Source organism: Schistocerca cancellata, chromosome 3 (genome assembly GCF_023864275.1).
Source record: "Schistocerca cancellata isolate TAMUIC-IGC-003103 chromosome 3, iqSchCanc2.1, whole genome shotgun sequence".
Taxonomy (NCBI): domain Eukaryota; kingdom Metazoa; phylum Arthropoda; class Insecta; order Orthoptera; family Acrididae; genus Schistocerca; species Schistocerca cancellata.
The window spans coordinates 398,404,969-398,430,875 of NC_064628.1; the positions used below are offsets into that span (position 1 = coordinate 398,404,969).

General features: G+C 41.9%; 1 long non-coding RNA gene across 1 annotated transcript in view; it reads right to left on the minus strand.

Moving 5' to 3' along the window:
• Nucleotides 1-25,907, minus strand: part of LOC126175137 (uncharacterized) — a 112,296-nt gene that overhangs the window by 23,606 nt on the left and 62,783 nt on the right. The window contains exon 2 of the long non-coding RNA XR_007535528.1: nucleotides 23,642-23,722. This is a non-coding gene — a long non-coding RNA (uncharacterized LOC126175137). The remainder of the gene's footprint in view (nucleotides 1-23,641; nucleotides 23,723-25,907) is intronic.

The window sequence follows — 25,907 nt, forward strand, 5'->3', positions numbered from 1 at the left end:
GCGTGGAGAGATGCATCAAATCAGTCTCAGGACTGAAGACCACAATAACAACATTTCACTGCCATGGTCGGACTTATTTTTATTTCACTGTAATATGTTGAGTCCATGAACAGGTTATCAATACTAGTCGTGCTGGGGCCATATAATCTAGGTACGAATGACGTCTTAAGGAGCAAGTTGAAAGTGTACAATAATATTTACAAATATTTATGACTGTACTTACGTGAAAGAAAGTTAATGTGAAAATCTCCACAAACAATAATCATATTTTGTTCCTATAAAATTTGTAAAAAACTGTTTCCAGCTGGAAAAAAAAATTTAATATTTCCTGCAGATGCCCTGTAAACTGTTATAATTAAGAGGGCTTAGTTTACAGATCTAATTTGACAGTACGGCATTCAAAATTTTGGGGCGTGCAGCTGGTCGTCGCTTTCTATAATGCACGATGTTTCGTCTGGGCACCTGCAGACATCTTGACGTGAGCTATCGAAGCCTTCAACGACTCACCTGAAGACGTCTGCCAGGTTTGCAGAAGAAAAATCGTGCGTGGTAGAAAACGACGACCAGCCGAACTCATGAAATGTCATCGAGTTTTGAATAAGCCGGGAAAATTTCACGGCTTATGTTCGAAATGTCGTTCAGTGCACTATTGAGTTGAAACTACCAACTTTTACCCCTTGAGTGCTGCGGACTTAATTGATCCTAACCTTTTTCTTAAGTTTGCCCTATGGCAATAAGCACCAGTTCCATAACTATTTAAATGTATCTGATTAGTTTATGTAGCTTCCATATGACGTTTAGTTAATCAGATCACATTAGTAGTTGTTGCTGCTACGTCAGCTGTTTTTTGAAGAGTAGGCAAAAGTCTTCCTTTTTATTTAAAAGTCTTATTGTATTTTGATGAATTATTTTTTAAAAACTATAGGTTATCGATCGAGTTATTGATATTTTCCTTACTTTTAGGTTTTATATTACCTAAATTATTTTTAGAATTATTGGTGTGTTCTTGACTTTTATATTTGATAATGGCAAAGTTTTTATCAAAAAGGGTTATATTTTCAGAATAAATTTTGACTCTACACGAAGTGCGCGCTGATTTAAAAGTTCGTGGCAGACTGAAGCCGTGTGCTGGACCGTATCTCTAACTTGGGAACTTTGCCTTTCGGAAGCAACTCACAATCCGTCCTCACAGCTTTACTCCCACCAGTACCTCATCTCCTGCCTCCAAAACTTCACAGTTCTCCTGCATGCCTTGCGGGACTAGCACTCTTAGAAGAAAGAACATTGCGGAAACATTCTGGAACCAATACCCTACGCTGTAGCTAAGCCAAGTCTTCGCAATATCCTTTCTTCCAGAAGTGCTAGTCCCACAAGGTACGAGGGTGAGTCAAATGAAAACCTTAAATTTGTAATAACAAATCGACATTTCGCGCCATTATCCTGTAAGTTGGTAAGCGTGCTACAAACAGCGTGGAGAATGGCCTGTAGGTGGCAGCATAGTGCAGATGATCACATCAGTATGAAGATGGCCGCCCCACTTGCGACTTGCACCAGGGAAGAACAGCGTTTTGTTATTCGGTTTTTGCGAAGTGAAGGTGTGAAACATATTGAAATTCATCGACGAATGAAGGTTCAGTACGGTGATGCATGTTTCTCACAGCAGCAAGTCTACGAATGGAGTAGGGAGTTCGAAAATGGTGTGACTTCAGTGGAAGATGCTTCTCGTCCAGGTCAGGCACAACGAGTTGTGACTCCACAGAACATTGCAGCAGTTGAAGCCATAGTGAAGGAAAACCGCCAAGTGACACTGAATGACATTGCAGCATGTTTACAGATTAGTCATGGGTCACCACACCACATTCTGCATGATGTGCTCCACTTTCACAAAGTGTCTGTAACATGTGTGCCACGGCAGCTGACTCCTGAAATGAGAGAACGACGTGTTGATGCTTGTGAAGAACTTCTTCGGCGCTTTGAAAGAGAAGGTGATGGCTTCCTTGCAAGAATCGTTACTGGGGGCGAAACCTGGGTTCACTTCCATCAACCGGAAATGAAGAGAGCGAGCAAGGAATGGCGCCATTCCTCATCACCAAAACCAAGGAAGTTTCGAACAGAACCGTCAGCAGGAAAGGTTATGCTGACTCTCTTTTGGGACGAAAATGGCGTCATTTTGGAGCATTAAATGCCTAGAGGGTCACTGTCACCAGTGCATCATACACAGATCTCGTAAAAAATCATCTGCAGCCTGCAATCAAATCAAAGCTGCTGTCAGCAGGTGTCCTTTTGCAACATGACAATGCAAGGCCCCAACACTGTGCGTACAACAGGTACAACAATCACAGACCTGCATTTTGAGCGTCTTCCTCATCCACCATACTCACCAGACCTTGCCCCAACTGATTTCCATATGTTTGGACCATTCAGAGACGCAGTGGGAGGAAAGAAGTTCCGTCCTGATGAAGAGGTACGCCACGCGGTGCATGAGTGGTTGCGCAGACTACCGAAAGAAATTTTTCTAAAGGAATTTATGCAATTTGTAAGCACTGGAGGACTCGCATTGAGCGTGGGGGAGATTATGTTGAAAAGTGATACAGCTTTGTACCACTTATGCACAATGAATAATATTTTTAAAAATATTTAAGGTTTTCATTTGACTCACCCTCGTATGTAGGAGAACTTTCGTGAAGTTTGGAAGATAGGAGATGAGGTACTGGCGGAAGTAAAGCAGTGAATGCTCAGTTGCTCTTGGATAGCTCATTCGGTATAACACATGTCCGTAGAAGGCAAAAATCCCTGTTTCGAGTCACGTTTCGGCACAAAGATAAAAAAGTTTGTCTGAGGGCGTTGCTGCAGCGTGTACGCAACTTAGCGCGACTTCGATGCGTGTATATAAGCACTGGCATGTGGACAAGGGATTAGTGTGACATCCGTGTCTTTCCGACGTGCGTGTGGTACTCGTAAATGCGTAAACGTAAACTATGGCGACGTCATTACCACATGCTTCGAAACAGGATTCTTTTCTTGGCTGCCGAAGGACAAACATCGTTATATACCCGTCGGAGAATGAAGAATGTGTACGCAATTAAGGCGAAACATCCGGGAACATTGCGACAAATGTTGCTATTTCATGATAACGCCCAGCCCCATGTCGCCAATATCGTACCGCAAACGTCAACTAACGTAGGAGACACAGTAGCTCCCACCCTATAGTCCTGATCACTTCCCAAGCGATTAACACGCCTTCGGTCCCTTAAAGAAGGCATTAAAAAGGCTGTGAACGGTCGAAGATTGCTGTGGGACGAGAATGTGCAGCAGGCAATTACAGACCTCTTCACCCAGTCGCGCACGGTGTTTTACTTAACGGGTATCTTCAACCGCGCCAGTGGAATCTAAAACGTAGCCTAAGGGGCGCCCCGAGGGGTGGGAGGGACCCCCCCCCCCCCCAATCACCTAAATGAAATTAGATACGACCTAACTGTCATACAGAGAAATTGAAAGATATTTTGATTTTCGATCATACGACGAAAAAGGAATACACGCTATCGAGTTAACAAGGCCTTGGAGAAATTTAAGCTATTGATATATCGATAGCATTAGGCTGTCAACCATCCATAGTTAAGCCAACCCCAGCTACCGCACATTGTTGGCTTTACTTGAGCTCATTTGTTATTTTGCTAGTCAGTTTGTAACACCATTATCGATTTACGCAGTATATATAGTGTAATTATATGCATGTAACTATGAAGTGATTGTTCTGTACTAGTTAAGATCTTTGAATGGTCAGAGGGAAAGTGGACGTATATGATGTATATATCGTAAAGATTTAATAATGTTTAAAAATAATGAAACTTTATAAAATATGTATGCTCGTGAAAAACAAATTATACTTTGAATACTGGTTCATACATAAGGAAGTTGGATTATATAATGGAAAAGATGTTGGGATCCACCTCCGCTACGGAAGGGGCTTGGCGCGCATTAAAAGGTAGATTTAGCGGTCAATCTAGTCGGCAAAAGAGAGAGCACTTTACGCAGTCAGTGGCCAGCAAATTTATAGTCAACACCGTTGGTGCCAACTTAGGCATTCGGAAGCCGATTTGTGTTGAAATTGCCTCGGATGTGGTTTCGGCTGTAATATGGTGCTCTTGTATTACGGAATGGCTCCAAAATGATTAATACGTAGCCAAGAAGAAATTTGAAAAGAGCCTTAAACGGCAATAAAATGGTTGAAATGGCTCTATGGGACTTAACATCTAAGGTCATCAGTCCCCTAGAACTTAGAACTACTTAAACCTAACTAACCTGAAATGATATGCCCATGAAACCTAGAAAACAAAATTCAGATTTTCTTGAAACATGTAAAAAAATTTTAACTGCCTTACGTGGTGTCCGTTCAGGTGGAACGAAATTAGCTGTTTTAGCGACAGGGTGACACGTACGAAGTTTTTAGCAGGCGTGCAGACAATAATTACTATCAGTGTGAACTTGATTTGACATTTATAAAGGACAGCACACTACAAAACGGCAATAGTTGACACCAAATAGCCGCCAAGTGCTTGCCACCACTATTGCGCCACTGCCCCGACAACTTCAGGAAATCAGATATGGACCAGTATGTTGGTGTGTGTGCTTTTTCAATAATAATTCAAGTGATGAAAACGTGTGTGTGAACTTTGGAATTGTCCTGATCATAAACAGTCTTAGGGTCCTGTCCTAAAAGTACAAAAGGCCGAGTATCCTGTTTCTGAATAACCATTGAATTGTTTCTAATTTGAATGTGTCAAAGTTTCAGTATTAAAGTGTGCTTCACAAGTAATGAAAAGGGCACGTAATTTGACTTACAGGAAATATGATTTTGCTTTGACTATTACCATGAACTAATTTCTGAACTTTTATTTGAGAATAACATTTGAGTAAATTGCTATATAGTACTGAAATATAAACAAATTCGAGTGGGTTACAAATTCACATTAGTGTAATGCAGTTTGTCTCTGAAATAGTTACAGAATTAGCCTGTAGAGTAAATGACAGTTTATGGGCTCCACTATATTCTTTTCTATTATGAGAAAGTTAAAGTAAAGATTGCTTTTGCTAAAGAAATTTGATGTACTTTGATAAATGAGAGAGGGTAAGAAAGTGTCTGTACAGTGTTATTTATCTGTATTTGTGGTGTGTGTGTGTGTTAGTTAAACCAGGACTATTTCCACGTCCAATTTTAGTCTCGTGATGTCTTTGATAATATTTTAGCGCTGAATTAATTAATGATTGAGATAGTAATTATTATCAATAGGAGTAAAATGCCATTTATCTTTCTGTGATTGCCAATTTAAGCAAATGATAACTACTGCTATATTCTGTTCAGTTCGTCTGGTAGTTGTGTGGGTTCGTTGCACTTTACAAAGAGAAAATGAATGAAAGTCCCTTTCGCAAAATTATATTTAGATTCTTTGAACTTAACGTTTCAAATTATTATGCCTAACTAGGCTGGCGACTGTTTATTATTTCATTCACGAAAACTTTCACTATTTTCATTATTTCCTAAATTAAAGTCTTTCAGCTTTCTATTAATTGCCATAGTAACGAAATTTATGTTCGATACTCTCTGTCCATTACCTTAACACACGGTCAAACAATTCAAAATTTCTCACAAAGGGTAACGCTTATTGTATGTTAAGGTGATATTTGGCACAAAGTACGTACAGGTGTTATAAGTTCAGTTCTTAATTGTAGTTAAATTTGATGTAAATGCTGCCGTTTATTGCTTTTGTGGTGTGTGCTGTTGTGATAGTTTCTAATTATGGATAACTTTGTAACAAGTATGGAGAGGATAACCCATTATGATTCGTCCACTAGCATTAAGGTAAGTTAAAAATATTTACACACTACTAAATAGCCTTATTATCTATCGATACCAGTATAATGTTAGCACTGGCATCGTTATTTAGAGACTGATAAGACTTTGAGGTTGTAATATTACAAAGCTGTAAACATCATTACAAATAACATTAAATTAAAATCAATGCATAAAAATACGCTTGAATTTGCCTGTGCCGCCCAAAAACCGCGTTCATCAACAAAAATATCGCTCAAACTGCGATGATTGTATTTCCTTAAGCAAAAAATGGTTCAAATGGCCCTGAGCACTATGGGACATAACTTCTGAGGTCATCAGTCGACTAGAACTTAGAACTACTTAAACCTAACTAACCTAAGGACATCACACACATCCATGCCCGAGGCAGGATTCGAACCCGCGACCGTAGCGGTCGCGCGGTTCCAGACTGTAGCGCCTAGAACCGCTCGGCCACCCCGACCGGCATTTCCTTAAGCAATTTGCTCAGTTCTCTCACTAGTAGCCCAAATGGCGCAATATCGGTCAATTTGGTGGGTTCAGTTTTTACATATTCGTATCGCACTTTCTCACTGCAGCTCAACAAACGGAGAAGGAAAGGACTTCTCCCTGATAAATCTTTAATGCGCTGTAGCACTGAAACTGCATATTTGCGGAATAAGTAAGTATAAATACGAAATTCACTAAATAGGCTCGATAGTTTCGGAAACTGTGAAATCGCGCGCACATGCAAAGTAAAATATATACAGTGCAGAAATAAGTAGAGCTATGGATTCATACATAATTTTGAGTCTGCTTTTTTTTCGTCAGAGACTTTGTTAGGCAGGGGTGTAAGACGACATCTGAAACTGAGGCGAATGAAGCAGTGACATCGCTACTCTTGTTAGAGACGAATATATGGCTGTTTTTATCCGAATATGTCGTGATTCCATATCGCGATTTCCGAGGGGGGGGATATGGCTTGGACCTAACAACAGAACTTAATCCTAGGAAATTAAAAGGGTGGCCATTGCCACATTGTTACTAAACCATCGTAAATTTCACTACTCCAAATTATTCAAAAGAAACCACAATTTATAGTTTATGTAGCACTTAATTACAAGATCTCCAGTAAATAAATACAAAATGTCCTATTTTACTACCTGTACTGACAATTGTATTGCTGGAAATGTTGGCGGGAACCACGAATTGGTACCAATTGCAATCGTACATTCGAGAAGGGTTTAGTGATCTAGAGTTAAAGTGCTCGGAATGAAGCAGTGAATTTTATATTCTTTATTGTTACATATACTTGGCTGTTTTCTACGAATAGGGCGCGATTCCCGGGATAGTGATTAAGGTGTTTTCGGATATACTTTCCGAATATCTCGATTTCCTATGGTGTTGTTAGGATGGAATATAAGAGCACAGTTGGAATTGGCACAAAAAATCTGGTAGTGGTGACAGACTGATCTGTAGCATAGCCAAGGATATAGGTTAGGCTGGAATGGAACAGTTTGGTTATGAGTTGGTGAAGCGAATTTTGGGAAGAGAAAACAAAACAAAGGCCGTGAAATCGTATGAAATTGGGTGTTTGGTGAAATTAAGCGAGGGTCAAAAAAATGCTCCTTGAGCCCGTTGAATCGTAACTGCCGTCTGCTTCACGTCTGCTGTGCAGCGAGCTACGTTAATTTAAGTATTAACTATTTTTCTTACTTGTCACTTCTTCTTCCGTGTGTTTTTGCTTTTAGGAAGCTTTAATTGTCGAGTGCTAGTAATAGTGTTACATAGATTTCGTGTTTGTTTCGAATACAGTCAGAGAGAGTCCCTTTAGTCAGCCATAGTGCCAGGAGTGCTAGTGTTTGTTTTCAATACAGTCCAGAGACAGGTAGTGCTATTTTCATTGTTTTCCACAAGAAGTGTATAGCAACCACAGTTTAGTCAACAATCAGCCGCCTTTAGTAAATTAGCAGTCTAGTTAAAAGTTGATTAACTCTCTTCAGTAAATTGATTTCTTAGGATGGATAGGATGTGTGACTGCTGTGTACGGACGCAGGAGGAGCTGGCCACTGTTCGCGAACAGCTGAAAGTGTTGATGGCCGCGGTCAGCCGTCTTCAGGCTGCTGCCTCGGAGTGTAGCGGCAGTGGGGAGTCTGGTGCGTCGCATGGTACACCCCAGGTGTTACATGCTTCACCCACCGTCCCTGCTGTCGAGACATCTTCGCGGGTACTGGGCGCGGTTGGGCCACCCTCTCCCCAAGGGGAGTGGCGGGTTCAACGGCGTTCGCGGCGCACGAGGCGGACGGTCAATTTGGAGGCTGGACGTGTGGCATCGCCCGCTCTGCCTGTGAGTGGACATGTGGCCACTCCTTCAGCAGGGTCCGAGCAGGCACACGGGGGTAGGGGTTTATTAGTTATTGGGAGCTCCAACGTTAGGCGGGTGATGGAGCCCCTTAGGGAAATAGCGGAAAGGTCGGGGAAGAAGGCCAGTGTTCACTCTGTCTGCTTGGCGGGGGGTCTCATCCGAGATGTGGAGGAGGCCCTGCCGGTGGCGATAGAGAGCACTGGTTGCACCCGACTGCAAATTGTTGCTCATGTCGGCACCAATGACTCCTGCCGTCTGGGTTCAGAGGTCATCCTCAGTTCGTACAGGCGGTTGGCAGAATTGGTGAAGGCGGAAAGCCTCGCTCGCGGGGTGGAATCTGAGCTAACTGTTTGTAGTATCGTTCCCAGAAACGATCGAGGTCCTCTAATTTGGAGCCGAGTAGAAGGCTTAAACCAGAGGCTCAGACGATTCTGCGGAGATCTGGGGTGCAAATTTCTCGACCTCCGCTATCGGGTGGAGAAATGTAGGGTCTCCCTGAATAGGTCAGGCGTGCACTACACGCCGGAAGCGGCTACAAGGGTAGCGAAGCACGTGTGGAGTGCACATGTGGAGTGCACATGTGGGTTTTTTAGGTTAGAGAATTCCATCCCTAGGCCCGACAAGACGCCTCCTGAGACGCGGCAAGGTAGGAGTAGGCAAAATGCAACAGGGAATAACAATATTAATGTGCTAATAGTAAACTGCAGGAGCGTCTATAGAAAGGTCCCAGAATGCTCTCATTAATAAACGGTCACAATGCCCATATAGTACCAGGGACAGAAAGTTGACTAAACCAGACGTAAACAGTAATGAAATCCTAAACTCAGATTGGAATGTATACCGCAGAGACAGGCTGGACAGTGAAGGGGGAGGCGTGTTTATAGCGATAAGAAGTGCAATAGTATCGAAGGAAATAGACGGAGATCCGAAATGTGAAATAATTTGGGTGAAGGTCACGGTTAAAGCAGGCTCAGACATGGTAATTGGATGTCTCTATAGGCCCCCTGGCTCAGCAGCTGTTGTGGCTGAGCACCTGAAGGATAATTTGGAAAATATTTCGAGTAGATTTCCCCACCATGTTATAGTTCTGGGTGGAGATTTTAATTTGCCGGATATAGACTGGGAGACTCAAACGTTCATAACGGGTGGCAGGGACAAAGAATCCAGCGAAATTTTTTTAAGTGCTTTATCTGAAAACTACCTTGAGCAGTTAAACAGAGAACCGACTCGTGGCGATAACATATTAAACCTTCTGGTGACAAAGAGACCAGAACTATTTGAAACAGTTAACGCAGAACAGGGAATCACCGATCATAAAGCGGTTACTGCATCGATGATTTCAGCCGTAAATAGAAATATTAAAAAAGGTAGGAATATTTTTCTGTTTAGCAAAAGTGACAAAAAGCAGATTACAGAGTACCTGACGGCTCAACACAAAAGTTTTGTCTCAAGTACAGATAGTGTTGGGTATCAGTGGACAAAGTTCAAAACCATCGTACAATATGGGTTAGATGAGTATGTGCCAAGCAAGATCGTAAGAGATGGAAAAGAGCCACCGTGGTACAACAACCGAGTTTGAAAACTGCTGCGGAAGCAAAGGGAACTTCACAGAAAACATAAACATAGGCAAAGCCTTGCAGACAAACAAAAATACGCGAAGCGAAATGTAGTGTGAGGAGGGCTATGCGAGAGGCGTTCAATGAATTCGAAAGTAAAGTTCTATGTACTGACTTGGCAGGAAATCCTAAGAAATTTTGGTCTTATGTCAAAGCGGTAGGTGGATCAAAACAAAATGCCCAGACACTCTGTGACCAAAATGGTACTGAAACAGAGGATGACAGACTAAAGGCCGAAATACTAAATGTCTTTTTCCAAAGCTGTTTCACAGAGGAAGACTGCACTGTAGTTCCTTCTCTAGATTGTCGCACACATGACAAAATGGTAGATATCGAAATAGACGACAGAGGGATAGAGAAACAATTAAAATCGCTCAGAAGAGGAAAGGCCGCTGGACCTGATGGGATACCAGTTCGATTTTACACAGAGTACGCGAAGGAACTTGCCCCCCTTCTTGCAGCGGTGTACCGTAGGTCTCTAGAAGAGCGTAGCGTTCCAAAGGATTGGAAAAGGGCACAGGTAATCCCCGTTTTCAAGAACGGACGTCGAAGAGATGTGCAGAACTATAGACCTATATCTCTGAAGTCGATCAGTTCTAGAACTTTGGAACACGTATTATGTTCGAATATAATGACTTTTCTGGAGACTAGAAATCTACTCTGTAGGAATCAGCATGGGTTTCGAAAAAGACGGTCGTGTGAAACCCAGCTCGCGCTATTCGTCCACGAGACTCAGAGGGCCATAGACACGGGTTCACAGGTAGATGCCGTGTTTCTTGACTTCCGCAAGGCGTTCGATACAGCTCCCCACAGTCGTTTAATGAACAAAGTAAGAGCATATGGATTATCAGACCAATTGTGTGATTGGACTGAAGAGTTCCTAGATAACAGAACGCAGCATGTCATTCTCAATGGAGAGAAGTCTTCCGAAGTAAGAGTGATTTCAGGTGTGCCGCAGGGGAGTGTCATTGGACCGTTGCTATTCACAATATGCATAAATGACCTTGTGGATGACATCGGAAGTTCACTGAGGCTTTTTGCAGATGATGCTGTGGTGTATGGAGAGGTTGTAACAATGGAAAATTGTACTGAAACGCAGGAGGATCTGCAGCGAATTGACGCATGGTGCAGGGAATGGCAATTGAATCTCAATGCAGACAAGTGTAATGTGCTGCGAATACATAGAAAGATAGATCCTTTATCATTTAGCTACAAAATAGCAGGTCAGCAACTGGAAGCAGTTAATTCCATAAATTATCTGGGAGTACGCATTAGGAGTGATTTAAAATGGAATGATCATATAAAGTTGATCGTTGGTAAAGCAAATGCCAGACTGAGAGCCATTGGAAGAATCCTAAGGAAATTCAATCCGAAAACAAAGGAAGTAGGTTACAGTACGCTTGTTCGCCCACTGCTTGAATACTGCTCGGCAGTGTGGGATCCGTACCAGATAGGGTTGACAGAAGAGATAGAGAAGATTCAACGGAGAGCAGCGTGCTTCTTTACAGGATCATTTAGTAATCGCGAAAGCGTTACGGAGATGATAGATAAACTCCAGTGGAAGACTCTGCAGGAGAGACGCTCAGTAGCTCGGTACGGGCTTTTGTTAAAGTTTCGATAACATACCTTCACCGACGAGTCAAGCAGTATATTGCTCCCTCCTACGTATATCTCGCGAGGAGACCATGAGGATAAAATCAGAGAGATTAGAGCCCACACAGAAACATACCGACAATCCTTCTTTCCGCGAACAATACGAGACTGGAATAGAAGGGAGAACCGATAGAGGTACTCAAGGTTCAAAAAATGGCTCTGAGCACTATGCGACTTAACTTCTGAGGTCATCAGTCGCCTAGAACTTAGAACTAATTAAACCTAACTAACCTAAGGACATCACACACATCCATGCCCGAGGCAGGATTCGATCCTGCGACCGTAGAGGTCGCCCGGCTCCAGACAGTAGCGCCCAGAACCGCACGGCCACTCCGGCCGGCGGTACTCAAGGTACCCTCCGCCACACACCGTGATGTGGTTTGCGGAGTATGGATGTAGATGTAGATGTAGATGTAGAATTTCGGACCAAGGAAGTGTCGTTCAGAACAAAAAAAGAAAAGAGCCTTCCTGGGACGACAATCGTTAGTGACTGCTTAGATTCATACAACACTAACGGAACTGAAGGTTTCCAGCACCTTAAAGTGATCCAGATTCCCTGAACTTTGTAGATACGAAAGATCGTTCCGTTCACACACAGAACGTGGCCAGAATGTGGCGGGACGTCAAAGGTGCCATCCCACGATATAGTAGAAAGACCAAACATTTCGCGGGTTACCTAGTTGAGTATCGAGCACATAGCCAGAAAAAAATATTACGTCACCTTTTTTTTGTTGAAGCGGGTAAACTTTACCTGTCCAGCGGAATTGTAATGCAATAATTCTTACGCAGAATGTTGCAAAAATGGTTCAAATGGCTCTGAGCACTATGGGACTCAACATCTTAGGTCAGAAGTCCCCTAGAACTTAGAACTACTTAAACCTAACTAACTTAAGGACAACACACACACCCATGCCCAAGGCAGGATTCGAACCTGCGACTGTAGCAGCAGAATGTTGCATGCACGACTAGTGACTGCAAATCCGTGCCCTTCGGGGAAACCGGCACCTTCCATTTCCTCAACATTAAAGGTATGTCACACCATCGCTTTGCGCAGCATTGTAAATTTTGTACAATACATTGGAATACCTACATTGTGTTTCATTCTCAAATTTTTTTTCGTCGTTTGTGGGTTTGCTCATTGAAAATGTGCTGATACGAGATGGCTGATTACATATGCTTGATGTGCTCTCATTCTGTGCTTTGATTAGCTGGGGAGGTCAAGTCTTCTGTGCCCAGGTTGTGTAACAAAAGCACATCGTACAGTGCAAACTCGGTTTCACATTTTCCGAAGCTATCAAGCCGTATTTGGTTGATTTCATATTTATACTTGCTTATTCTGCACACAAGCAGTTTCAGTGCTACAGCCCATTAATTATCTATCCAAGAGACATCTGTTTTTCTCAGTTTGTTGTATTACAGTGCCTGAAAGTGCAATACCGATATGTAAAAATTCCATCATTTGGTCACCTGGGAGCTACTCAGTTATGAAAACCAGTTCCGATACGGAATGATGGGGAGGGGTTTGTGGAGAGGAAGGGCTAAACCTCATTCGTTTCTAAAAGATTTTTTCAGGGGTTGCTTGAATTCGTTCGAGTCTACTGTACCCTGCAGCCCCCTTTCTCGTTTTCCTGCAGACACTATTTACGGTCTTGTAATACTATAGTGACTGAAGCTTTTTAAAATGTTCTTTGATTATCTTCAACTGTAATGTTTTTAAGTAGCAGAAACAATGAGATAAAAAGAATATTTCGTTACTACTGTAACAGTACTTATTTTGATTTGGGGAATAGTTATTTTTTCTCGGGCAGACAGTACCCAATTTTAATGTTAGTTTGCATAGGTTTTCGAAAATATGCGAAGTTCACAGACATTTACATTGGAAGATGGCTAGCAATCGTCATTTTGTACTGTATGTCTGTGCATAAAGATGGCTCATTCGGCTCCGCAAGTTTTACTACAAGTACGATGCTCGACTGTGAAGTGTCTTATTCGTTATGTCCCTGGAACAGTGAGTCCAATCGACTCAGCTCTAATGCGCTTGTAAATAAACGTCATGCAAACGACAACGTGTGTCGTATGCCATAGAGGAGTTAATTAGCATCAAAGACTGTATAACCATATTATCATCGATAGATACTAACTCATTTATGAGGTCGCATAGTTTAGATGTCTAGTTGTAAACAACGTGTGAATAAATGTTAAGATTGTAGAGCTGTAGCTCAAAGTATCTGCGTATTCTGTTTTGTGCAATTTTGTCATATGATGATATGGTTGGAGACCATAATTTGTGGCTGGTTGCTGTCTCAACACCATCCACATTTGTATTCTGATTTGTTTTGTAAACAAATAATCCGCCTCCGTAGTGGTCAAAGTGACGTATCCTCCTCATGTGGAGGACCCAGCTGCTGCCAGGCAGTTTTCCTCTTGGTGGGCGGACTAGACCGGAGTGCGCACAACGTCGTGACGCCTGACTGCACGGTGGCGGCTCCAAGCTGAGAATGGCGACAACGGCGAGGAGTGGCGTGTGCTCATCCCATGCCCCTCCATGCCGCATCCAATGCTGAACGACTGAGGATGACACAGCGGTCGGTCGACCGTCGCATGTTCTTCAGAGCTTGGCCGCGGGTTTCCTTTTCTTTTATAAATACACTACTGGCCATTAAAATTGCTACACCACGAAGATGACGCGCCACAGACGCGAAATTTAACCGACAGGAAGAAGGTGCTGTGATATGCAAATGACTAGCTTTTCAGAGCATTCACACAAGGTTGGCGCCGGTGGCGACACCTACAACGTGCTGACATGAGGAAAGTTACCAACCGATTTCTCATACACAAACAGCAGTTGACCGGCGTTGCCTGGCGAAACGTTGTTGTGATGCCTCGTGTAAGGAGGAGAAATGCGTACCGTCACGTTTCCGACTTTGATAAAGGTCGGATTGTAGCCTATCGCGATAGCGGTTCATCGTATCGAGACATTGCTGCTCGCGTTGGTCGAGATCCAATGACTGTTAGCAGAATATGGAATCGGTGGATGAAGGAGGGTAATACGGAACGCCGTGCTGGATCCCAACGGCCTCGTATCACTAGCAGTCGAGATGACAGGCATCTTATCCGCATGGTTGTAACGGATCGTGCAGTCACGTCTCGATTCCTGAGTTGGGGACGTTTGCAAGACAACAACCATCTGCACGAACAGTTCGACGACGTTTGCAGCAGCATGGACTATCAGCTCGGAGACCGTGGCTGCTGTTACCCTTGAGGCTGCATCACAGACAGGAGCGCCTGCGATGGTGTACTCAACGACGAACCTGGATGCACGAATGGCAAAACGTCATTTTTTTCGGATGAATCCAGGTTCTGTTTACAGCATCATGATGGTCGCATCTGTGTTTGGCGACATCGCGGTGAACGCACATTGGAAGCGTGTATTCGTCATCGCCGTACTAGTGCATCACCTGGCGTGATGGTATTGGGTGCCATTGGTTACACGTCTCGGTCACCTCTTGTTCGCACTGACGGCAGTTTGAAGAATGGACGTTACATTTCAGACATGTTACGACACGTGGCTCTACCCTTCATTCGATCTCTGCGAAACCCTACATTTCAGCAGGATAATGCACGACCGCATGTTGCATGTCCTGTACGGGCCTTTCTGGATAAAGAAAATGTTCGACTGCTGCCCTGGTGGCCAGCACATTCTCCATATCTCTTACCAATTGACAACGTCTGGTCAATGGTGGCCGAGAAACTGGCTCGTCACAATACGCCAGTCACTATTCTTGATGAACTGTAGTATCGTGTTGAAGCTGCATGGGCAGCTGAACCTGTAAACGCCATCCAAGCTCTGTTTGACTCAATGCCCAGGCATAGCAGGGCCGTTATTACGGCCAGAGGTGGTTATTCTGGGTACTGATTTCTCTGGATCTATGCACCCAAATTTCCTGAAAATGTAATCACATGTCAGTTCTAGTATAATATATTTGTCCAATGAATACCCGTTTATCATCTGCATTTCTTCTTGGTGTAGCAATTTTAATGGCCAGTAGTGTAAATTTGGTTGCCACAGTTTCAAGTTGACTGTTAAAATAATGAATTGAAAAGAAATTCTTAATCATTTAAGGAAACTGAAAAATTTTAATGACATGAAAAATATTTTAAATAAAATCTGAGACTGAACTGAGGAACTTGGGATGCTCTGATGTGCTGAAGGAATTCTGACTTGTTTTCAAATAAGTTGTAACTTTAAATGCAAGACTGTAATAGGAGAAAAACAGGTACTGTTAAGAGAGATTTGAGTCCCATTAACTTTATAAGTTATTCAACCCTATTTTAATATTCTTCTGTTCTGAGATAGTGAACCTCATATTAGAATACTGAGCCGTGTTTTGACAGCAAAGAGGCAATACATTATACTAGAGTTTTAATGCGTTTGGCAGTAAACCTCAAATTGGTAAATAAAAAAACAGTGGAAAATTCAGGATGGAATAACGACAATACCATGAAAAGATCGTGACCGGGCCAAATATCTCACGAAATAAGCGTCAAACGAAAAAACTATGAAGAACGAAACTTTTCTAGCTTGAAGGGGAAACCAGATGGTGCTATGGTTGCACCGCTAGATGGCGCTGCCACAGGTCAAACGAATATCAACTGCGTTTTTTTAAATAGGAACCCCCCATTTTTATTACATATTCGTGTAGTACATAAAGAAATATAAATGTTTTAGCTGGACCACTTTTTTCGCTTTGTAATAGATGGCGCTGTAATAGTCACAAACTTATAAGTACGTGGTATCACGTAAACGGAGGGGTATCTGTTGAGGGGCCAGACAAACGTGTGGTTCCTGAAGAGATGCAGCAGCCTTTTTAGTAGTTGCAAGGGCAACAGTCTGGATGATTGACTGATCTGGCCTTGTAACAATAACCAAAACGGCGTTGCTGTGCTGATACTGCGAACGGTTGAAAGCAAGGGGAAACTACGGCCGTAATTTTTCCCGAGGGCATGCAGCTTTACTGTATGGTTAAATGATGATGGTGTCCACTTGGGTAAAATATTCCGGAGGTAAAATAGTCCCCCATTCGGATCTCCGGGCGGGGACTACTCAAGAGGATGTCGTTATCAGGAGAAAGAAAACTGGCGTTCTACGGATCGGAGTGTGGAATGTCAGATCCCTTAATCAGGCAGGTAGGTTAGAAAATTTAAAAATGGAAATGGATAGGTTAAAGTTAGATATAGTGGGAATTAGTGAAGTTCGGTGGCAGGAGGAACAAGACTTCTGGTCAGGTGACTACAAGGTTATAAACACAAAATCAAATAGGGGTAATGCAGGAGTAGGTTTAATAATGAATAAAAAAATAGGAGTGCAGGTAAGCTACTACAAACAGCATAGTGAAAGCATTGTTGTGGCAAAGATAGATACGAAGCCCACACCTACTACAGTAGTACAAGTTTATATGCCAACTAGCTCTGCAGATGACGAAGAAATTGAAGAAATGTATGATGAAATAAAAGAAATTATTCAGATAGTGAAGGGTGACGAAAATTTAATAGTCATGGGTGACTGGAATTCGGTAGTAGGAAAAGGGAGAGAAGGAAACGTAGTAGGTGAATATGGATTGGGGCTAAGAAATGAAAGAGGAAGCCGCCTGGTAGAATTTTGCACAGAGCACAACTTAATCATAGCTAACACTTGGTTCAAGAATCATAAAAGAAGGCTGTATAGATGGAAGAAGCCTGGAGATACTGACAGGGATTCAGAAAGATTATATAATGGTAAGACAGAGATTTAGGAACCAGGTTTTACATTGTAAGACATTTCCAGGGGCAGATGTGGACTCTGACCACAATCTATTGACTGTGAACTGTAGATTAAAACTGAAGAAACTACAATAAGGTGGGAATTTAAGGAGATGGGACCTGGATAAACTGAAAGAACCAGAGGTTGTACAGAGTTTGAGGGAGAGCATAAGGGAAAAATTGACAGGAATGGGGGAAAGAAATACAGTAGAAGAAGAATGGGTAGCTTTGAGGGATGAAGTAGTGAAGGCAGCAGAGGATCAAGTAGGTGAAGAGCGGAGGGCTAGTAGAAATCCTTGGGTAACAGAAGATATGTTGAATTTAATTGATGAAAGGAGAAAATATAAAAATGCAGTAAATGAAGCAGGCAAAAAGGAATACAAACGTCTCAAAAATGAGATCGACAGGAAGTGCAAAATGGCTAATCAGGGATGGCTAGAGGACAAATGTAAGGATGTAGAGGCTTATCTCACGAGGGGTAAGATAGATACTGCCTACAGGAAAATTAAAGATTCCGTTGGAGATAAGAGAACCACTTGTATGAACATCAAGAGCTCAGATGGAAACCCAGTTCTAAGCAAAGAAGGGAATGCAGAAAGGTGGAAGGAGTGTATAGAGGGTCTATACAAGGGCGATGTACTTGAGGACAATATTATGGAAATCGAAGAGGATGTAGATGAAGATGAAATGGGAGATACGATACTGCGTGAAGAGTTTGACAGAGCACTGAAAGCCCTGAGTCGAAACAAGGCACCCGGAGTAGACAACATTCCATTGGAACTACTGACGGCCTTGGGAGAGCCAGTCCTGACAAAACTCTACCATCTGGTGAGCAAGATGTATGAAACAGGTGAAATACCCTCAGACTTCAAGAAGAATATAATAATTCCAATCCCAAAGAAAGCAGGTGTTGACAGATGTGAAAATTACCGAACTATCAGTTTAATAAGTCACAGCTGCAAAATACTAACGCGAATTCTTTACAGACGAATGGAAAAACTAGTAGAAGCCGACCTCGGGGAAGATCAGTTTGGATTCCGTAGAAATATTGGAACACACGAGGCAATACTGACCCTACGACTTATCTTAGAAGCTAGATTAAGGAAGGGCAAACCTAGGGTTTTAGCATTTGTAGACTTAGAGAAAGCTTTTGACAATGTTGACTGGAATACTCTCTTTCATATTCTGAAGGTGGCAGGGGTAAAATACAGGGAGCGAAAGGCTATTTACAATTTGTACAGAAAGCAGATGGCAGTTATAAAAGTCAAGGGACATGAAAGGGAAGCAGCGGTTGGGAAGGGAGTAAGACAGGGTTGTAGCCTCTCCCCGATGTTATTCAATCTGTATATTGAGCAAGCAGTAAAGGAAACAAAAGAAAAATTCGGAGTAGGTATTAAAATCTATGAAGAAGAAATAAAAACTTTGAGGTTCGCCGATGACATTGTAATTCTGTCAGAGACAGCAAAGGACTTGGAAGAGCAGTTGATCGGAGTGGATAGTGTCTTTCAAGGAGGATATAAGATGAACATCAACAAAAGCAAAACGAGGATAATGGAATCTAGTCGAATTAAGTCGGGTGATGCTGAGGGAATTAGATTAGGAAATGAGACACTTAAAGTAGTAAAGGAGTTTTGCTATTTGGGGAGCAAAATAACTGATGATGGTCGAAGTAGAGAGGATGTAAAATGTAGACTGGCAATGGCAAGGAAAGCGTTTCTGAAGAAGAGAAATTTGTTAACATCGAGTATAGATTTAAGTGTCAGGAAGGCATTTCTGAAAGTATTTGTATGGAGTGGTGCCATGCATGGAAGTGAAACATGGACGATAAATAGTTTGGACAAGAAGAGAATAGAAGCTTTCGAAATGTGGTGCTACAGTAGAATGCTGAAGATTAGATGGGTAGATCACATAACTAATGAGGAAGTATTGAATAGGCTTGGGGAGAAGAGAAGTTTGTGGCACAACTTGAGTAGAAGAAGGGATCGGTTGGTAGGACATGTTCTGAGGCACCAAGGGATCACTAATTTAGTACTGGAGGGCAACGTGGAGGGTAAAAATCGTAGAGGGAGACCAAGAGATGAATACACTAAGCAGATTCAGAACGATGTAGGTTGCAGTAGGTACTGGGAGATGAAGAAGCTTGCACAGGATAGAGTAGCATGGAGAGCTGCATCAAACCAGTCTCAGGACTGAAGACCACAACAACAACATCACGTAACATTCCGCCAGTGCGGATGGTATTTGCTTCGTGATACATTACCCGTGTTAAAATAGACCGCTTACCAATTGCGGAAAAGGTTGATATCATGTTGATGTACGGCTATTGTGATCAAAATGCCCAACGGGCGTGTGCTATGTATGCTGCTCGGTATCCTGGACGACATCATACAAGTGTCCGGACCGTTCGCTGGATAGTTACGTTATTTAAGGAAACAGGAACTGTTCAGCCACATGTGAACCGTCAACCACGACCTGCAACAAATGATGATCCCCAAGTAGGTGTTTTAGCTGCTGTCGCGTCTAATCCGCACATCAGTAGCCGACAAATTGCGCGCGAATCGGGAATCTCAGAAACATCGGTGTTGAGAATACTACATCAACATCGATTGCACCCGTACCATGTTTCTATGCACCAGGAATTGCATGGCTACGAATTTGAACGTCGTGTACAGTTCTGCCACTGGGTACAAGAGAAATTACGAGACGTAAACCGGCATAATATGCACTATTGGGCCACGGAAAATCCACGACGGCTGCGAGAAGTGGAATATCAGCGACCTTGGCGGGTTCTACATCTACATCTACATCCATACTCCGCAAGCCACCTGACGGTGTGTGGCGGAGGGTACTTTGAGTAAATGTATGGTGCGGCATTATGGGAGGAAGGATAATTGGCCCCCATTTTATCGATGGCAATCTAAATAGTGCAGTGTATGCTGATTTCCTACGTAATGTTCTACCGATGTTATTACAAGATGTTTCACTGCATGAAAGAATGGCGCTGTACTTCCAACATGATGGATGTGCGGTACATAGCTCGAGTGCGGTTCAAGCGGTATTGAATAGCATATTTCATGACAGGTTGATTGGTCTTCGAAGCATCATACCATGGCCCGCACGTTCACCGGATCTGAAGTCCCCGGATTTCTTTCTGTGGAGAAAGTTGAAGGATATTTGCTATCGTGATCCACCGACAACGCCTGAAAACATGGGTCAGCGTATTGTCAATGCATGTGCGAACATTACGGAAGGCGAACTACTTGCGGTTGAGAGGGATGTCGTCACACGTATTGCCAAATGCATTGAGGTTGACGGACATCATTTTGAGCATTTATTGCATTAATGTGGTATTTACAGGTAATCACGCTGTAACTGCATGCGTTCTCAGAAATTATAAGTTCACAAAGGTACATGTATCGCATTGGAACAACCGAAATAAAATGTTCAAACGTACCTACGTTCTGTATTTTAATTTTAAAAAACTACCTGTTACCAACTGTTTGTCTAAAATTGTGAGCCATATGCTTGTGACTATTACAGCGCCATCTATCACAAAGCGAAAAAGTGGTCCAACTAAAACATTCATATTTCTTTACGTAATACACGAATATGTAATAAAAATGGGGATTCCTATTTTAAAAAAACCGCAGTTGATATCCGTTTGACCTATGGCAGCGCCATCTAGCGGGCCAACCATAGCACCATCTGGTTTCCCCCTTCAAGCTAGACAAGTTTCGTTCTTTGTAGTTTTTTCTTTTGACGCTTATTTCGTGAGATATTTGGCCCGGTCACGAACAATGGACCATCCTGTATATATCTATGGTGTTTCAAAAAGGACTTTACAGCTTCAAAAATTCATATAAATTTACTGAAAGAAGATATAGGTCTGAGTTTAGTGTTATTTCGTAGGGAAACACATCAAGTATTTTTATCTTAAACTAAAGATTATGTATGTGGCTTCCATTGGTTATCCTGCACACACCCCATCGAAAGTCAGTTTCTTCCCAAACTCGCTACAGCATTGCAGGTGTAACTTACTCAATGGCGGCAGAAATTCTTTCTCGAAGTTCAGATAGAGAAGCTAGCACAGGAGGTACAAACACGACATCGAGTGGTGTCGGGTCTGTTGAACGTGGGGGCCATGCAATTGGCGCATCACGGCCAATCCATTGACCTGGAAAGCGGTCACTGAGAAAATCCCGAACATCAGCCAGGTAGTGGAGTGGTGCACCACCTTGCATGAAGTAAACATTTCGTTCTTGGTCATCATCATCAATCTGTGGTGTAGGAAACTTTAGTAACGTTGTCTCACTTGCTCACCGACGTCTTCAGATGTGCTTGGACGACATGATGATTCCCCACGTCTTACTGAGCACCCTGGTTCTACAAAATATTTATGCCATTCATAAATTGTAGGCCTACTAGGAAGCTCTTCAAACCAAACGCACAGGTTCAGTGAAAGGAGCCATTTTTTAACACAACTGCCGATTCGGCACTCGCCAAGTACGCGAGACAAAACGTGATGTATTTCCCTGAAAATTGACACTACAGTTACCTCTGTAGATACAATGAATTAATTTATATGATTTTTCAAAGTTGTAAAGTCCTTTTCGAAACATTATTGAGAGTATATGTTATACTTCTTTAAGAAAAGCTTTTCTTGCTTCATTTTATAGACCAAATACTATTTGTATGATGGTCATCCAAAAGCAAACTATGCAGAAGAAATGAAAAACACGAACCTTTTTAAGGTCATCTTCAACAAATGGGAACTCCCTTTCCTTTTACAAAATCCTGGATAAGTCTTTGGTGGGACAACTGCCTCAATATTCACAGCGATTTTTCCTGATTGACTTACCGATTCTAGATTGTACGGCCTTCGAACGGAAACTTTTTCATCGCCAGTAATAACGTAGCAGATTGTATTTGTGGCGATAGCAGACTTTTCGTACACGCTGCAATGGTGTCGGAGGGGAAGAACAGCAGTAATATTACGTTAGATCTCAACAGTTACCAGCCTAGTCAAAAAAAAATTGCCAACTAGCTCTTAATGGGAAAGTTGCAATGTTGTGCACTTCACAAAACTTAAAATCGAACTATCCTTTGATTGCTTTTCGGGTTTAATGACTCACAACTAGAGGCACTATTTGGCAATTTTAATGAAATGATACGACCTTATAGGCCCCACTGTAGGTAAAGCAAATCGCTACGATTCTTGGGCGGTGTTGTGAAACTGTAGTCTGCCCACAAAAGATACTGCATGTAGATAATTGTACGGTTTACACGTAAACAATGGTACCTCTCTGGACTAACAGGGAACATCGGGGCAAAACAAGAAGGGCGACGCAAATGGTCACAGCCACTTCTAAGTGGCGAGAAACAGTTACAGAACTGTTGAGAAATCTCAACTGGTCGATGTACATCTCGACTCTGCACTCTTCACGAAGTGTCTTTCAGGGTAGAAACGTCGGATGTTCGTCAGCTCCGTAGGTATCCGTTCTGCTGAAATCGCGAAGGTAAAACTGGGCAAATCACAGCCCACTCAGAGGCCTGCAAGCATTCATTCTCCTCCCGACCCGTCCCTGAACTGCACTGGAAGATACGTAACATACGAAGCAGTAAGTACTGCTCTCTGCCACGCAGTTAGCAGTCATTGGGGGAAACACACGCAGACATAGATACAATGGTAAGGGACACGTTAAATATTCTTTAATCTATTCACATTTGATTGAGTTTCGTATCTACGAAATGTGTGACAGGAAGTTTAACATAGACCAAAACGTCCTGCCGGTACTGTTTCTGGTTAGAAAACCATCTATTTAAATATGCTCAATCCCATTTATGCAATATAGATGGAACATTTAACTGACTTTAACCAGCGGCTTGGTGGACAAAAATTGTAGGGGAACAGAGAGATGGGAATGTATACAGCCAATAACTGAGGGATTTAGGTGTAAGTGCCACTCTGGGGTGAAGAGATTGGTGCAGGAGAAGTAGTCTTAGTGCACCGCATCAAACCAGTCAAAAAGACATCGTTGAAAATTTTACGAGAGTCTTTGTAAAAATATAGTCTAATTTCTATAGATCTGTGAAATGTTTTCTGGCTGCACATATATTAGAATACAAACCCAAGAGTTCAGCGGCCTACCCTCATGTGCTACTAGTGCTTATTTATGTACCCCTTTCGCTGCCGCTTAGCTGAGTGCTAGGCAGATTATCATTCCTGCAAAGGGCAGTACCTTAGCTGGCTAATTACGGATAGAACTGATAACTGCTTTGCTTAAAAAATAGACATTTGAGGAAACCTGAGACAGAATTACATACAATTAATGTAAACAACAAATATCAATGAGTACTAGTGATAGTAAAAATACTTACAGGTCTAGTTTGACGAGGATGGGACAGATAGTCGGACGTGGCCTTATAGTGAAAACCATCTCAGCATTTGCCTGAAGTAATCTGAGGACACCACAGAAAACCTAAATCAATAACGCTGTATGAAGACTGGAGCCTCCAACTTTGACCTGAACATTAACACCCGCGCCTCCCGTCGTATATGACACCCGACTCCAAGTGTAGGGTAAGTTAATAAATGAATAAGGACAGTTATTCATTAACTGATGGCACAACACATTTTAATTCATTTATGTTATTATATCTTATTCTTGGAACGCAATCAGTGGAGAGGATCACCTTGCTTCTTCTTCACCTTCAAACCTCGGCACAAGATTGGAAACTGCGACTCGCATGTCTTTCTGCACATTCATTCGCGATCTGTATTTTGTACTGATGATTGACAATGCTGAAAACGTTATCTCAGGTAATTCTTCGAATGCTCCAAAATGTGTCGAAATTCGTAGGTCCTTGTTACCTACTTGCTGATACTCCTGCTCCACCAAGCTCCAATTCTCATGCCGTGATGCGGAAACGAGCTTCGATTTCAATCTTGAGTCTGAAGAAATATCGATAAATTGCTCTTATTTTTCAGTGGTAAGTGTTGATAGAAGTTCTGTACTGAAAGTATTTTTGATCCAGTAGAGTTGCTCACCTTATTCTGCGTGGTACTTCAGAAAGTGAGCTTTGTTAAATAATCCACAAACAGAAACTTCAGTTCTTGACTCAACTGAAAGTCATTATCTTAAAGCCGGGTGAAGAGTATGATGTATTTCTTTGCGTCCAATTTGTTCTTGCACAGTAGTAGTTTATGAAGTGGTAGGATTTCACAGAAGTAATGTTCTATGCTCTTGACAAAGATGATTGTGTCACAGGCATTTTTTTGTAGATCTTTGTAGTGCTTTTAATACTGTTGATCATAAGATCCTGCTAATTAAGCTAGAAGCATTAGGAATAAGAGGAATATTTAATGATTGGTTCTGATCATACCTCGCAGATAGAGTACGAAGAATGGATTTAACATACAATGTACCTCAAATAAGTCTTAAGTTTTAATAAATCAATTATTAGAGACAATCTGAACAAGGGCAATCTGTTTAAGACAGTGCTGCCTCAACTGGTTTGTCTCTAGTGCACAATACTGTTTTGCAAAGAAGTTATTTAATAATGTAAAAGAACAGTGCTACACTGTTCATTCATTCGTCGCTCTCAGTCGCTGCACTCACTATACACGCATTATTTCATAATGTAACATTACACACACTATCAGCTGATGTCAGGATCATAGCGACGATGTCTGACATCCATTTTGCGTAACGTAACTTCCAATTTCCTAGCCTGAAAAGCTGTCAGCATCGCCTATAGTGAGTGAGATGTTGGGCTCAAAAGGTGGATAAGGTATTAGTATTATAGATTGCATTGCTTTGGGAGTGAGTTTTTCCACAAAATAAACCAAGAGGAAGAAAGAAGCATAGTGTGAAAATGGTATGTGAAATGGCTTTATGTTTCTTTATCGTTATTATGATTTGAATGTCTTAAATTTTCTACCGAACCCTATAAAGTGTTATCTAAGTAATCTTCACTTAAGATGTACTAACTAAATTGCTTTTTAAGTGAGTTTATTTTAGTAATCACTCTGATCTTCTTGGACAATTTATTGTAGAGTTTTATTTCTCGAAAATGCTGTTTGTAGTTTTATGTTGATTATTTCTCAGTCAATGTAAGTTCGGTCTAGCTTTTGCTCGATGGTCGTGGATAGAGCTGTTTGTGCACTATTGTCAATGTTATTTTTGATGTGTACAACCTTTTGGTAAATGTTTTCAGATTGGTAGTTCAAACTCCAGCGTTTCGAACTGATATTTTCAATGAGCTAGATTATTATTTTTGATTATTATTGTTCTTACCCGTATCTTTATTTCGAAAACTATGTTCATATTTTGTGTACTGTGCATTTCTTCCCCCATAGCTAAGAATTAAGCGTACAGAAGAACTATGTATGTAACTAAAAGACACTGGCTAATACAAATTGATGGCAGGATGACAGATCTCTAAGGGCATAACATGCTGATGAAATAGTGTTTGCAGCTGTCTTTGTGTGTTCAACTGACAACCAATATTCAGCCCTAGAAATCTTTTATTTATTTTGGTATGTATAGAGATGTCATCTACATTTAATTTAACAGTGTTACTTGCCCTCTTGAAACTGAAATTTATAGTATTTATTTTCTTTATGTTCAATGTCACTTTTTTG